Raw genomic sequence first — 17498 nt, 5'->3', positions numbered from 1 at the left:
CAGTAGAGTTAAAGTCATGTCCGGCAGCCAAAAAGGTCCACCAATTGAGCAGATAGCTAGCATTCATAACTCACCAGAAGCATTTCTTTTTCTCTACTTACAAATAATACCCCATTAAAAAGTATATGAGAAGTTTCCTTTTGTTATTGATATTACAAACGGAATTTGCAGAACTTGGGAATTCAAAATATCCTTCTCACGTTCAGAGTAGTTTCTGAATGGACATGGTTCTACATTTTTTCTCACCCCTCACCTTAATCCCTCCTCATCATTTCTGAGAAAACCATGTCACAGTGAGGGCTGAATCAGTCTTATTAATCTGAAGGGAAATAACTTCCTTGTTATTACTTAACACACAGAAGCTGAGGCTAACCTTTGCACATGCCTTCTTGATTGATAGCAGCCTTGCTTGCACTCCATGCATGATGGCTGGTGTAGAAGCCAACTAAGCAAGTGATCCTAAGAAGTTAGGAGGAGAACAAGGAATGAAACATCTCCATCTCCTATACTAAACGTAACTTACTTAAAAAAATATTTCTGTGATGTTTTATTCCACTCAAGACCCAGGCATCATTTTAAAAGTAACAGAGTAAAACCCAAACAGCTTTTTAATTATTTAATATATCTGGGAATGGCAGATATTATCTTAATTCTTCTCTGAAACACATTAGTGAGATCAACTTCCAGGCAAGTTTTTGTAGGCCCTGAACAGCCCTTGATTTCTTCTTCCGTGTTTGCTTACCACAGAATGGTAACACAGATCACCGAGAGTGCTTGTCTCAGTATATGCCTTTGCAATTAGAGTAAGCATTAGCTGTAGATTTGGGGCAATAAGGCACCCTACATTTTATTTCCACAGTAGTGATTTCTTTCTTCCCCATATAACATTTTTACCACTTTCTCTCACCATACAAGATGATTCAGTGACAGGTCTTTACTCCTTTGTCACATTGAGATTCTGTATGTCTATTAAGGCTTGTTTTCCAATTCCTAAAAAACAAATACAAAACCCCAGAAATCTGAATTTGAAATGTCTGAATCACTTTGAACATTATTTTAGTGACTGAAGTAGAAAGAACAATTTTCTCCTCTCCTGCCTAAAGAAGAACAATATGTATTTATGACCTTAAAAATACAATATTGTAGCCATGCCAATTTTACAAGTATGGAAGCTGTTGGAAGGAACTGAACACCAAAACAGTTTTTAGTTAAACATAGTCTGTTTATGAAGCAGATTGTTTTCGTGGGAAAATTAATGAATTGTTGAAATGCCTGCTTTCAACATTTTCTAGAATAAAAGCAAACTCCCTAAATCTCTGGTAGATTTTTTTTATCATTTTGCCTGGAATACTGAAATATTCTTTAGGAGAGAGAGGAAGAGGGAGAGGGAGAGGGGGAGGGAAAGGGGGGAAGGGGCAAAGGGGCGAAGGGGGGGATAGAGGGAGGGAGGGAAGGAGGGAGGGAGGGAGGAAGGAAGGAAGGAAGGAAGGGAAAGAGAGAGGGAGAGACGAGGGAGAGAGAGAGGGAGAGAGAAAGAGAGAGAGGAGAAAGAGAGAAAGAGAGAGAGGAGAAAGAGAGAGAAAGAAAGAGAGAAAGAGAGAGAGGAGAAAGAGAGAGAAAGAGAGAGAGGAGAAAGAGAGAGAAAGAGAGAGAGGAGAAAGAGAGAGAAAGAAAGAGAGAGAAAGAGAGAGAGAGAAAGAAAGAAGAAAGAAGGAAAGAAAGAAAGAAAGAAGGAAAGAAAGAAAGAAAGAAGGAAAGAAAGAAAGAAAGAAAGAAAGAAGAAAGGAGGAAAGAAAGAAGAGGAAAGAAAGGAGGAAAGGAAGGAAGAAAGGAAGAAAGGAAGAAAGGAAGAAAGAGAAAGAAAGAAAGAAAAAGAAAAAGAAAGAGAGAAAGAGAGAAAGAGAGAGAGAGAGAAAGAAAGAAAGAAAAAGAAAGAAAGAAAAGAAAGAAAGAAAGAAAGAAAGAAAGAAAGAAAGAAAGAAAGAAAGAAAGAAAAAGAGAAAGAGAGAAAGGGAGAAAGAGGGAAAGGAAGAAAGGAAGAAAGGAAGGAAGGAAGAAAGGAAGAAAGGAAGAAAGGAAGAAAGAAAGAAAGAAAGAAAGGAGGCAAGGCAAGGAAACGAAAAAAATCACTTGAAAGGTTAGATGTTAGGGTATCCTTTTACACTAAAGTAGGGTTGCGTTCCAATCCTTGCTCCACAAAATGTCTAAACAAGAAATACTGATAAATGCTGAAATTCCAAGTGTGAATACTCCCTTTTAGTGGCTCAATCCAGTTGTTTTACTAGATGGCTTTGTAAATCCTTCTTTGTATTCTGTTGAAAGGATGTGTTTAAATTATTGAGTCTAAGAGACACATTGCGTCCTGTTTTTTCGTCTTTTCTTCATGTTATTTTAAAATAAAGTGAAAGTTATTTGGCCAGTACACAGAACCAATTGGTGGAATAGCCAAAACATGAAAGTTCTTTAGATGTAACTTCCTTCATGCGGACATCCAACTGGCATATTATATACCCTGTGATCATTATTCCTTTGCTAGTTTTCTTCTTGACTGTGGGAAAAGAAGACCAAATTCAGATGCTAATTATTTTTGGAATAGCTGAAGGAACCCAAACTATCTCTTTGGTGGTTAAAATGGATTTTTTTCCTCATTTATTTGTCCAAAATATACATCAAAAGAGGTGAGGTGCATGCCAAGTCAGTATGCTATACTTATATATACCTATGCAGGGGTATATTAATGAAGCAAAAACTTGAGTAAATTAAAATACCACCTCAAAAGTACAGAAAAATAAAATTGATGTTCACAACAATAGTCAAGTTCCTTATTTGTGGTTCCTTATTTTTTCTTTTAGTCCTAAAACATAAGCAACTCACTGTCTAATGGGTAGTAATGTACAAATTGTGTACTAACAGAATGTGAATATCCCATTAAGGTCACCCTTTAAACTCTAACCTTGCAAGTGTGTTGAACAGAGGTTCAGAGGAGATGAATCTGAAATTGTGTTTAAAATGTCAGCAGTGGGCTGATGGCACTTGAGTTCTATGCCAAATGGAGTTGAGCTCATTTAGAAAATAGTAGGATGTTTTCAGAAACCTTTTCTTAGAGGACACAGAATAACAGCTACAAGAAGTGAAGAAAAGAAAGAGAAAAGAGAGAGAAAAATGAGATGAAAGGGCAAAGGAGAAAGAAAGCTAATGAAAAAGCAGAGTTAATATAGCTATAGCTTTACAGCCTTGAAAAAAGTTGATATAGCCTTACGTAAGGTGGCCTTTTGGAGAAAAAGATGGAGATTGGTCTTACTGTTATGACTAAATTTCTGGTGTCATGAGCCCATGCATCTTCTTGGACTGTCCTGTGAGTCCTGGCCATTGTCATCCACCAGCATCTTCTGTGTGCTTTTCCTTTCAAAATAAAGCAAGTTTGTGTAGGCAGAAATGGTGATACATCGCACCTTGGTTTGAGGCAGAAGGGTCCAGAGGCTAGGGTGTGCCATGACTTCACTGTTTAGCAGATGGCTTAGTCCCATTATAATTTATACATACCTGGAAAAATGAAATACTTTGCACATTTCTATGCACGTTATTTACATGGTAACACTAGACACCAAGATCCCCCACAAAATATCAAAAAAATAATGGTCTGTAACAGTACCAAAGATATTAAGAGAAAAACAGGTACAAAGACTGTTGATGCTGATTGAACTGGAAAACAGGCCTCAAAATGTAAAATCTTATTATCCCTATCATGAAGAGTAGTTCAATCCTGTGAGTCATCTTGACTCTAGAGTACTCCTTTTAACATTTCTGACAATGGTGTTTTGTCTCTGAGAGAGCAGAACAGGAGAAAATAAACTATTTTTAGTCTCTGACCTGAGAATATTTAGGACAAAAAGAAGGTACATCTCATGGAGGCTCTTTTGAGGTTTGCTCCCAGAAAGGGCCTCAGATGGAGAGGTCATTCCTCTCTTAGCATGGCAGTGGTTCCCTCCCTGATCAGCTATTCCTTCAGGAATGCATGGAGCTCCTTTTAAGTGCCAGCATGCCACTCCAACAGGAGAAAGGCAGATCTCTTCATCTAAGAATGTGTGATGTTCAGGGCTTATCAAATTCAGCATGTAAGGTTTTAAAAACACAACTGTTAAAAAGCCTTCATACTTAGGTTAAGTAACAGCCAGACCCCAATCCTAAAAATTCCAAACAGAAAAGCCTTATTCCTAACTCTTGTCCTGCTCCTCTGATTATGTAAATATGCTGCACAGTAATAACAAAGTCCAAAAGAAAACAGCGTTGTTCTGACTGGAGAATGTTTCCTTGGTACCCCCCTGCGTGCCTCCTTTAGAGAGAGGGGGAGGAATGATGCTGCCACAAGCACAGCAGATAGCAAAGGGTGCTGCTGGAGGCAGAGGCATGGTGGGAAGGGCTGCAGCTGCAGTTAGGCAAAGCACTGCAATCGGACAGGTATCCCGAGCTTCACCGAATATTCAAATGCTCCAACCACCTTGGCCCTGTGAGGCTACGGATCATGTGCTGAACCCCCGACAAGGGGGTCATTGGGTCCTGATGAGCAAAATAGCCAAAGGCATGGCTCCACTCCATGGGGAGAGGAAGGGAGCCCTCTACTCCTTCAGCAGCCTGGTCCCCAACATCAATCCTGCCCAGTCCATCCCTTAAAACCATGGATACTTTTCAGTATACCACAGTTGCTAAATATTTCTGCTGTGACACACAACTTGCTTGTTCTACCAATCGAACTGAAACAGGCGCTTCGCACATGGGGCTCGAGGCTAGATGGCCATTTAAAGAAAAGTATGCGTAATTAAATTCAGTCTCATTTTATGCTTTATCCTCCCTCTCCTCTTTTATCTCCAGCTACCATTAACAGGCTCCTTTTCATTCTCCCCCTTCTTATCCTTTTTCCTTCATTCACTTTCATCCTTGTTTGTGTCTTTTTCATTTTCTCTTCCTTTAATTTTTTTCCTAACCCTTTTGATCATCTGTCTCCTCACCCCCAGTTCTTTACCCAGCTGTGTTCATGGGCTTTTCCATTTTATATCAGCTGGTCCCTCTCTTCTTTCCTACTTCTTCAGATGAATTAAACCTTATTCCAACAATCCCAGGACCCTGATCTTCAGCATTATCTATAGCAAATGTTAGTCACTGTTTCTTAATGAGTAAATTTGGATGGGAAAAAAAGCATGTGGCTAGAAGGAATAGTGTGGAAAATGGGGTGATGAAATCAGTGGTAGAAAAATGAATTTAATTATATTATTCTTATCATTGTATCATCCAAATGCTCTTTTGCTTTGACAACAACTTTCCTTCAACAAGTGTGACATCTTAGCCATATATTTCATGTATAGCATTGTCTTACATACAGTTAATCTTTCATTTGTTATTAAAAAGCAGTGAAAAGTTTGTCGAATTGAAATCAGAGCTGCATTCTACTAGCAGGAACAGAATCCTAGGAGCAGGTGATCTTGCCAAGAATGTCTGTATGGGTCACATATACATGTATCTGTTTTAATTATTCCCATACAAATGTGCTTGCTTCCTGGAGCTGCACACCAGCGCATATACAGCAGGAAGGTACACAGGAATATGGTGTAAGTTACAAATTAACCTCATTATCCATTAAGCTGGTGCAAATAGCCATTTGCTCACTTCCACATGCTTCCAGGCAAATTACCTCTGCTTTAAGTCCTCTCATAGTTTCTACAGTTTCTAGTTTTGAAACTAACACTCCTCAGCTTCAACTTCTTACCTAGCAGCTTAGCATCCTTAACTAACTAACCAGCTAACTAAAAGAATTAGTCTCCCAGCCTCCCTTACTGCAGCATCCGCGTGTTCCCAAGTCCTCTGGCTACACACTGTGACAGAGTGGTGTGCAGATCTGTTTATACTCTTCTATGTGCCTGAAAAACATGGAATTCAGGTTCAGCAAAGAAATGCCTTTGAGTTTAACTTGCAGGACTAAACATCCACAGGTGCTTTGGCACACTTTCTCCTAATCTAAACTGATCTCTTCTCTAAATCTCCTTTTTTTTTTTTTTTCTTTTTTTCTTTTTGTCAGCAAGAGAGGCTGATCAGCCTCTTCTTCCCTCCCTGAGCTTTCTTTATGCAACACTGATGTCCTACTCTTGCCTTCTTGCCTGCACAGCAGACCTCTCTCTGTTTGATGATGATGGAAATATCACCACTGACACTAATCCATCATTCTCCTGCTTAAATCTGTTCAGGAAAATCACTGGTCCTTGGGGGTGAACGAGGAGTCCTGTGGGACTAATGTAAGTAGTCTGAACTGGTGGCCCTGGGTTCTGTCATTTATGTATGTATTTAGTTATTTATTTTCCCCCGGAAAAGTGTTGAGTGTCTTTTTCAAGCAAGCCAGCTCCAGAGGATGGCGTAATTTCTAGACATAATGTGAACTCAGAAGACCTTCTCACTGTATAGTACAAAGCAGACCTCCTAATTTGATAAAGCTACAATTCACTTCATTGCAACATCTGAAAGAAGCACATTTTTCCCACAACTTGAAGCATTCAAAACCCATTTATGCATGAAAACTTCTCCTTTAATATTGGATCAGTCTTCTGCAAACTCTTTTATTGGTGTATGAGTAATACCCATAACATTCATTTCTTAGTCTTTAAAATAGTTTGCATTTTATAGACTGTAACTCATCATAAAACCAATACTAAGCATATATTACACATGAAAATTCATCTTTATGATGACACTGACATTTCGTTTCACTCTGAGCAGAGCCAAGAGAATGCCACTGATGTTTTCTGATTTCTCTCACCTAAAGAACTCAGTGAATTCATAAAGATAAATGTCATAATTTATCATCTTACATGATCAATGTAATTTATCAATGTTACATCAGAAATCATGTAACATATATATGTATAAGCAGAATGTTCTGGATCTTTCATTTATGTCTGGCAGAGCACTCTCTTCAGGTTATTTTTTTTTTTCCAAATGGGCTGGACAGAAAGGACCACAAAATACAAGCAGATCACTGCTGTTTCAAATATTCATGTTAGCCACTCATAAGTTCCACTTTTCTGTGTCAGTCATGATTGTTTCTTCATTTTTTGGGTCCCTTTATTCCAAGTCTCTGATTCCCCTCTCCCCTCATACCTTCCCACTCCATCAGCGGTTCTGTTTTGGTTTTTAACTGAACCTTCCCTTGCTTTGTTTCTTTGCTGTCTTTCCCCTCCTTTTCCCCCCTGCCTTTTGTATTTTTCCCAGTGTCTCTTCCTAGAAACTGTATCACAGAGAAGAATTAAGAAAGATGAGAAAAATTGTTCTCAAGGGCATCAGGAGCAGCCCAGAAATGTTCGCTTCACAGTAAAACTTAAAATGTTCAGTGAATGTGAGGGACATTTTCACTTATATTTATCTAAGATGGATAGACCTAATACAGCTGGAGTTCTGCTATTAAGCTATGGAAGTCTTGTGGCCATGTGATTAAAGAAGCTGCAGCACATCTATGGCAAAATGGTATTTATAAAGGTCAGAACACAACTTTGGGTGACTGAAGATTTAAGCATTTAAGCATTGGTTTTGGACAAGGTAACCTTAAGTGGGCAAAAATACTGTCAAGTTACGACAGGAGGCATTATATGTAATTTTGTGTTCTTTTTTTTTTTTTAACAACGTGAAGATTGACAGCTTTGCAATTTAAACATATATGAGGCATAATGATCATTACAAAACCGTAACATTTTTTTACATTATCTTCTTGTGCAACCAATATTCTTAATATTGATGAACAAAAATATTGACAAACCTATGGAAGTTAGATTAATTTAAGAAGCCACTCATTTTACAATTTTGGCCCTTCTCAACTCCTTTTAGATTTCATTTTAGACATATTAAATCAAAAATATTCTTTTATCAGTGCACTTAGTGAATGTTAACAGAACCAAACACACAAAGTTCAAAACTGGACCTAGAAAAAGAACAAACACAGCTATTTCCTTTTTGTATCTTCAACAGCTAACACTGTGCTATCTTGTAAGAGCATCCTGAAGTGATAGCCTTAAGGCCAAACGCGCTGTATAGGTCACTCGTGCTGAATAGCTTCACAACCATTTTCAGACTATTATTCTCACAGTTAGTAATGCAAAAAGCATCGAGATCATCCCAGCTAACAGAAAGCATAATCCATGGTCCCACAAATCCACTCTGCTGTAGCTGCAGGAAAGCTATTCCATTCGGCATTGATCCAAGTCTCACCAGAGCTCCCCCTTAGCACAAGGCTCACACAAGCTGTCCTTGTACCAGCAGCCCCAGCCCTGCCAGGCAGAGGACCTTCTCCTTGCCAGCCTAGCTAGGGACAGGCCTTCAGCTCTACTTTCTATTCCCTCAGATACAAATGAGTAAAGGAGAGAAATGTTTTGGGGAAGCTCTTCTTCAAAGCCTCATGGATGTTGCTGAGAGACGGAAAACCAGACCCTGTGAATTTCTTTCTGGGACTCCTAAATCCCAAACAGCCAAAATAGACAAGAGCGTGGTATCATCAGGGGTTCAGCTGCACACCTCTGAGGTGGGAGCAAAACAAGAGGAGGCAGAGATAAGGTGGAAGGGGGGCTGCTGACAAGAGAATCCAACAGCTCTGACTTGCACCATCAAGCTAGATAGCATTCACATGCCTTCGCTTTGACCGTGTCTGTTGCTGGAAATCAGTTTTTACAAATATGCTTTCTGCTCAAAGTACCATGGAATAATGGAGCCTAGGGTCACCAGGCAGTTGTGACCCCTTGCATGTAGGCCCAGGATGCTTCCAGCCAGCCTTTTCAGCGGGCCAGTAGTGCAAAGCAGACTTCACTGCTGCCCTTCTGCCTAGCCCTTCTTCTCAATCCTTGTTCTACCAAGGGAGAGACCAGTGCAAGCCCTGGTACCATTTCCTAATATTTTCAAGTTCATGTTCAAAAATACAAAGGTATGCTTTCATAAGAATGCCTAGTGTTCTCCTTTCTGGATACAAAGCCTTTCTGTCGGTCACAAACACTGATGACTGCTTTTTTTCAATCTCCCTCCCACCACGCTGGGTAACCTCATGGAGATCTTCCAGGCATGCTGCAGCATCTGCCATGGCCCAGATTCGTGCCCAGTGTTTGCTTTCTTTCTGCAGTTTTCATTGTCACTCTGCACAAGATTGGCTTCTTGTTGATAGAAAGTCAGAGTTTCCAGATGTTCCGGGCTGAGACAGAGTGTCAATGCTCGCTCCATGCTAATGATGTTCTCCTGCTCCATACCAGCAGTGATCTACTGCACACCGAAGACTGTCTGGACAGACCGGAGGCTCTTGATGAGACTTTCAATAGTTGCATATTAATTACTCAGATGTTCACTCAGGATACTGTGAACATAATTATCCAGCACCCACTTGATATCCAGGTCCTCAGATTGTACTTTTCCTTGTAATCTGCACAATTCCCCTTGGCTTGGTGAAGTTTATGAGCAAGGAAACCATCTGTCACTGCAGCTCCTCATCAAAGCATTGAAAGATTTAGGTTGGATGAGACCTGTGGAGGTCATCTAGTTCAACCTCTTGCTGAAAAGTAGTGCAACGTCAAAGTTAGATGAAATTACTCAGGGCCTTGCCCAGCTGAGCTTTGAAAATATCCAAAGGCGGAGGTTCCATGTTCTCTCTGAGCTGTTCCAGTCCGATTTTAAGGCAAAAATTGAAGCAGACACCTTGACTGTGGAAGTCTTTCTGTTCATGACCTGTTCTTGCACACCACACAGACACTCCTTTCTGTTACTATTATTATGGACAAATGTATGCAACCTTGTGTGTTCCTTTTACATCCTTAAATGCTTCGTTCAGAGTATTACCAGACAACACTTCATTAAATGTACAATCAGAAGATTTACAGTTTTCAGCCTGAGTCCCAAGTATCCATGTTGCAGGAAGTCCTCATACTCCTGTTTGAGTCCACTTAGCAAGGCTCTATTCCTCATTAAGAGAACATTTTGTGTTAAGACAGTAGAGATTTTGTGGCTTTCTCTGTAACTTCAAAATATCTTTCAATGCAGTGGGTCATGAGAAAGTTTCAAGTGTCACTTGTTTGAATCTTGTTCCTGTAAGTTGCGGACTTCTGCTCTTTCCACAGAAGCCACTGTTCCAGGGGTACAAGAACTAGCTGATCTCTTTGTTCCTAGCAGAGGAGATGACAGAAGCATAAAAAAAAAAAAAAACAACAACAGGACAGTGTGACCAAACCCCAAAATAGTCAGGGGGGCCAAGTCTGTGGTCAGCATCGTCTGAGCTTGCATTCAGTGAAACTGTGGGGAAGTTGCCCATTTTCCTGTTACAGACATTTGTCACATCTTCAGCAAGTTCAGACTGAGCATCACTGGGAACAACTTGGATGAGACGGAGTTGTAAAGAGCCCAGAGGGAGAGGACTGGTGTCATTCATGCTAGCAGACACTGTCCTCGGGACATTTACCTTACTATACATTCAGGAGGGATCAAAGGAGAAGCAGCTGTTCTAAAAGAAGCCCTACTGTAAATAAAAGGCACATGTGAAAAGCCATACACTGTGACTTTCTCCAAGGTGACATGCTAGAAAATGTTTTTTTTTTTCTGTGGATGACAGAAAACAGGTACTAGTCAGTAGGGATGGTTCCTCCTCTCTGTTCAGGTCTGATTGGAATAAGAATCCATGACTAGTAAATGTTTATCAAAATGGGAAATAGGAGAACAACTTTTCAGGAGACTAATCAGGGGCCTACAGTGTTAACTAATGTATTTCCTAGTACTGTGGCAACTGAGGGCTTGGTCCACTGCTTTTGTGGTATGGGGAGGACAACCTAAAGTAGAAGGAATCCAAAAAGATATGACAGAGACAGAGAAAAACAAACAAACAAACAAACAAACAAACAAAGTGCTGTAAGGAAGGCATCTCCAAAAATCATGGCCTTCTGACAGTGAACTACAACACAAAGATACCTTGAATGAATATTGCCACCGTCACACACTGCTCCATGGATGCCTATGGTTTGGGGAATGGGTTAGGACAGAACCGTGTGTTTCTGTGTGCACAACTGGGCAGCCTATTGCTCCTTATTCTCATCTTGACATCATTCACCCAGACTGTGCCGGTCATCTGCTTCAATTACCTTCTGAGTCACCAAAATGTGGTAGCTCCCGTAAGTCATGATGGTGAACTCATGGCGTTCAGGAGCCCTGTGTGTTCTCCTCTTCATGAAGAGACCAAGCACGCCTCAGCCTGGCCTGTTACTTCTGCCCTTGCCTCATCTCTGCATAGCTGCCTAGTGAAATCAGTACGGACAATGAGGAGCTGTCACAAGGTTAGGATGGTGCTTAATATCCTGAAATGCAGCGCAAGTGCTGAGGGAGCTGAACTGTTGTTACTATTGATTTCACTGCGAACAGGATTTGATCAAATAAGAACAGTGTTGCTGGGGAAAGAGTTAAGGCAGACAAATCATGCACAGGCTTGTTCTTCTTCTAGCGTAATCATGAAAAAGCAAAAATATTCTGATTTCTCCTTTTGAGTTTTCCCACTCTGTTACAAAAATCACGTATCTTTTTTTTTCTTTTTTCTTCCAGCCATTTCAGAGGTTTTATAGACAAGAGGTAGACAGAAGCAGTTACTTCCAAATATGAATATAGGTTATTACAAAGCATCGGTGCTCAGAAGGGAGCAATTCTAATCTAGGAAACTCTTAAATCATATCTGCAATGCTTGTGGCCACAAAGGTTACTGTACTGTTCTCTCAGCCATATTTTGAAGAGCTTTGTCAATTCATTGTTTGCACCTGAACCTTTGAATTTGGCAGAGGCAAAGCTCTGAAGTTACGTAAGTGCTTTAGTCTAGGCGTTTTATAGCTTACTGGTGTTTGAGTTTTAGTAGTATTCTTTTTATATATATATATATATATTGTACTGTAATAAAACAAGGTTTTGTGATGAAAACTTATTGCCCCTTTGTTTTAGCATCTATCACTTTCTGGAACAATATACCCTTAGTTTATAGCTTCAGACAACAAATGGTCAGTTCCTCAAAATGAGAAAATTCTTCTCAGCAACCCTTGCATCTGATCCATGCGTAAGAGAAGGGAGAAAACAGCATTGTCTCATTTGCCACTGAGATTCATCTTTCTGAGAACCGTAACTAATACTGCTATGTAGCCTTTGCAATTTGGCTACTCAAGACTTTTTATTATTATTATTATTATTATTATTATTATTATTATTATTATTATTATTATTATTATTATTAATAATAATAATAATAATAATAATAATAATAATAATAGTGGTGTTTTTTGCCCCAAAACACACCTGTAATCCCCATTAGTACTGGCGTAAAGGGAAAAAAAAAAGTCTACCAGACTGCAGCCTTCCTGTGCCTAGAATTCCCGTTAACTTTAATCAAAATTCTGCACAATAAGCAACAGCAGGATCAGCATTCGTTCTGAAAAGCAAAGTAATATATAATGATTCACCACATCTGCAAAGCCTTCCTGCCTTTTATTTATCATGCTTTTTATTTTGGTAATCATTCTTGTCTCATCAGAATGGTTATTTAAACTTGCGAGAGGAATCTATCTCAGCATTAAATTTTATCACATACATTTGTATTCATCATAATTCTTAATTTAGACTTAATAAAATAATTTAACAGTTAGTATAAAATCAATTATTAAATAATTGACTTTTTTTAGCACAAATGTGCACAGAACAGAAGAATCAATAGCATTCATGGTCACAACAAATTTCAAGTTATCATTCCTGATGCCTTTGACAAATCAATGTGTAGTTGAATTCCTACTATTTTTTTTTTATGTGTACCTTGCTAAAAAATTAAACTGCATGCAAATACAGTCATTCTTTGATTGAGTACATTTCTGCTCTTATTCACTCCTGTGCTTGCTCACCCTTTTGTCTCCTCGGGGCCACACTATTTAAATAAGCTCCCATTATTTTCAGTGGAATGACTTGCTAAAGGGAAATATTTGTGTCCCTTCACTGGACATCTGCTGTTGGTATGAAAGCAATCAAGAGGAAAAAATGATGGTATGAAGCACATTTAACTTTCACGCCTCTTCATCATTCTGCACAAACGAACACCAACAAGAATTCAATCATAAATTTATCAAAATACATTCCTCCCCACTTTGAAAAAGCAGAAAAAAAAAAAAAAAAAAGATAGAACAAAGAATCAGAAAAAGTACCAAATAAGTAGATTTTACATGTGACCTCTTCAACTTGATTGTGGCTCCCCTGAGCCACTATTACTATTTATTTCCAAAAGAACTCCAAACAATTCCAAATACATAAACATGAAATAAATTCTACAAATGATTGCCACTAACTGAGTAATTTAGAATTGTCATCATTATAACATAAATTTTGTATCAGCAACTTTATAACATATTAAGATAAAAACCTGATGTCAGCATGGGCAGTGGTGTGAGAGATTGTACTTACACCTGCGCTCATATGCAGCCTCTTTGATGCATTCTGCATCACTGGCTACTGTGTCTGCCTGCTCAGAACTGTCTCAGATGAGACCGTATCACAGTGTTCTGCAACAGTATAAATTGTTGTTAAAGTAGACTTCACAGGGGAAAAAATATATATCTTTTTTGTTGTTGTTGCTGTTGAAAGACAAGTACAAGAAAAAAAGTACACTTCCTTCTATTCAACTACAGCTGTAGGGAAAAAAAATCTTAACTTTGAGTTCCAATAGGATCCAGTTTAATAACATCTCATGCATCTCATATGACAATTACATCAAACTAATAGTAGAGGGTTGTCTAGAGGTGCCGTTGACAACATGAATACTACATTGGTAAATAAGAGCTAGTAATGAAGAAGCAGAAGGAACTCTAATCCCATCTATCAATGACTGTTTTTTAAGACCCAAGAAGAGAAACAAAGAGGCTGTGTACTTCACTCGTGTTTCACAAACTCCTAATCAGCTGCGAATGAGCTTTTGGAAAAACTTGATCTTATGCTAAGGCACAGATACTATTATCTGATGCTAATTCAAAGCTGTTGATGAAAAAACATATGTGACTGAATGAACTCAAGATAAGTCCACACGCAGAAAGAAAACTAATCTTACATATGGCCTTGAATATGGTTTTTCAGTTGGCTTTTGCGCCTGTGAATATCTGGTGGAATGAACCTAAGATGTCAGGAATATTTTCTCTGAACTGAGCACACCATCTGAAGGGCTCTTACAGATGTGATCAGTCAATATTAGTACTGATGGCATCAGACGTTACTATTCCAGTTGTCTGCTTCACCCCTCTGCCTCACACATGAAGACATTTGAAAAACAAACTTTTGTCTAGTACTTCTAGGGATTACTGCTAAAGGGAATGCACCATCTGATGGGAGCCTGCAAAGAAACCCACTCTGGAAATGGGTTTATTTATGTAGAAAGATGGATTAGAATATTTTTAGCAGAAAACATATAATGCTATAGCTCTGCCAGTGTAACTCAGCGTGTGCTCCTTCTATTATGTACCAAGTGTTAATTTATTTTGGAACAATTGCTCTGTCTTGGAAGACTGAGAAATTAGCTTATTTCACAGTGCTTATCTCCTAAATTTTGATTCTTTTGGTCTCATTCCTTGACACAGTTGATTATAGAAGCACAGAACTGAAAGAACAGCAACTTGAAGCTCGAATAAGTAGGGAGAGGTAGATCAGTACAGAACTTTGAAGACAATGAAATTAAGCCTAAATTTGTAATAGAAGAGGATGTTAACCCAGATGAATGACAAGATCAAAGCAGCGAGTGACAAAGATGATATTACAGTCTGTATTTGTACAGACTTTGAAGACTGAATATATGAATATTTGCAAGTATTTGCATTTGATCAATGCTGTGTTTCTGTCTCTTTCTGCTCCTGACCAATCCTATCCAGCCGTACAAAAATCTGAAGGTTATAAACTCTCAGTTGGCATAAGCAGGTGTTTGTTTAACAGTATTAGGCATTTGAACTATGTTGCTCTCTCGTCTCCTGTACGTACCACCTGATACTGTTGACAGAGACATAGCTGAGGACACAGGTTTTGGGAGAAGCTAAGAACCGTAGTACAAGAACAGTCAAGGTACTTTTCTTTACAGGAAGTGGGAAGCTGGAAAAAAATAAAAGCCATGAAATGTATTTTGCTTTCAAACCCTTTGCTTTCAACCAGATGGGACAGCACTGCATATAGTATTATTATTTTTTTAAAAACCTTACGTGCTTCTACCTGCCTAGGCTACACTCTATCTTATCCATCTCATTATAGCATAATGTGAGATTATGAAATTGATATTATTCCACAAACCAACCATGTGTTTTGGGGTTTGAAATAGCAGTTACCATCTCGGTACAGGGCTGTCTGTTGCTCCTAGCTCCCCTCCTGACATTCAGATCTTAAAAGTCTCCCCCGTGTCTTCCTTGGATACTTGAGATCTTTTCCTCACTTCTATTTCAACATTTTATAATTAAAAAATGTTTCCCTCTAGTCTTTTAAATACTTTTTTTCAAAGATCTGGCTGCGTTTTCTGTTTCAGTTCCCACCCATGGTTTAACATCAAGGCCATGAGTAACCAGTAGAATTTACTCAGCTATCATAAAAAAAATAAAGAAAGAAAAATTAGCAATTGGAAGCAAAGAGGAATTTAGTTTTTTACCACTGAACTCCACAGTGATCAAGTGAATTAGGCAAGGTGTCCTTGGTACAAAATAGATCATTATCAATGCTTGCACGTATCATTAGCAGTACCAAAAATAATAATAATGCAGTCATATTACAGATTACAATATCTAGTAGGGAGCAGCCACAGTTGTGATTAGTACATCCCAGTGCCAAATGAATGACCAGGGATCAATTCCAGCGCCAGCAAGCCCCAACACTAAGCAAGACATATGATGAGCCGCTACTGAAGATGAAACATTTTGTAGCAACTTTTGCAGCTGGTTTAGATTGACCTTAGATTCCAAGGAGTTTTCTGATGCTCCTCTGAGGCAGGGAAAGACAGGGTGCAGGGTGGACGTGATCTTTTAAGGACACTACTATGTCCTCACTCTACCCCTCTAATAAAGAGTCAGATCCGACTTTTTGAATGAACAGTAGAATATTTATTCAGAAAACTACATTTATCACTGAAATAACTCTTTAATATCAAATGAAAACTTTACAGCATCTATGGATATAGATGTACTTAACACTGAAATACAAGTATAATGCCATCAGTAAATCCTGTCACATAGATACACACACTTTCTTTTTGAAGTTTTTGATATAAAAATCAGCAGTGAAAAGGGGAAGAGTCAAAAGGTGAAGTCAAAATCTGGGTGAGAAGATAAAGCTACCTAAAGATAAGTGAACGTTGGTTAAGATGACTACATTGTTCTGTATTTAAGAAGAAAGCGTAACAAGTGGAAAAACCTCTGAAATTTGGCATGTTCTTCCTTGACCTAGAGAGATGGTATGATATTTCTTGAGCAGTCTTCTTGGACTTTCCAAGGATTGGCTTTGTAATTTGACTGCAGCTGCTAAGTAGGTTTAGTGAAAACAGAATTGTTTGAATTACTGTCTTCTTTCTAGCAAAGCACATCTTATTTTCACAAATTAGTAGGGACTGATATACTTACTTAAGAAAATGTGCCCCTGTCCCTTGGAGAAAATTACTTATTTCAACAGTAGGATCATTGAAAGACTCATGAACTTTTATGTACGTGAGCTTTAGAACAAGATGAAGTGGGCTAGCGAAAAATCATTCCTGCCTGACCAGTGCAAAAAATAGCCTTGAGCTGTAAGAGTGATATTATCTGCTGCTTATCCAGAAGATCAGGTGACAGCCTTGTAGCCCACGTTCTTGGCCACTTAATCAGCATTGTCATGGGTCAAAAAAGGAAGGATGTTTGGGCTTTCCTCCAACACTCGAAAATAAGTCTTCACCTTTCTATTTGTGCTGTAACATGAGCAAGAGAGTGTTCCTGCTTCATATCATTATAGAAAGGGTGACTTCATGCTATGGATTATGCAGGATGGCTATGTTGTCTTATGGAATTTGAGATATGTTTACTTGTTCTTGTGCCACTAATATAGAATGAACAGCACTGTGAATATCATTAGTGCCTTAAAGGAAAATTAACAGCTAAACAGATGAACGCAGTATGTATAATTTTAAGGATATACATATGCCTCCCGTAAAAACTTTTCCTCGACATTGGTGAAGTTCTTGTTTCTCTGTCCACATAATGATAAGCTTTCGGATCTTGGACCTCTCTAACCAACAGTACTTATACTTCTCTATCAGTTTAGAAATTTCAAAAATCATTTTTCAAAAGTAGCTCAGAGATTTGGAATATTGGAAATGGATCTGCAAGACAGTGATTAGGCACGCTGGGCAACTGAACCATTCCAGTTTCTGTAATAAACAGTAAAATTATTCATCATTTATCATCAACTTGTTTAATTTACCTCCAGTGGGAAATATA

Source organism: Cygnus olor, chromosome 2, assembly GCF_009769625.2.
Source record: "Cygnus olor isolate bCygOlo1 chromosome 2, bCygOlo1.pri.v2, whole genome shotgun sequence".
In the NCBI taxonomy this organism is placed as follows: Eukaryota; Metazoa; Chordata; class Aves; order Anseriformes; family Anatidae; genus Cygnus; species Cygnus olor.
The sequence above is the reverse complement of the archived record's forward strand: the minus strand, read 5'-3'. Positions refer to the sequence as shown.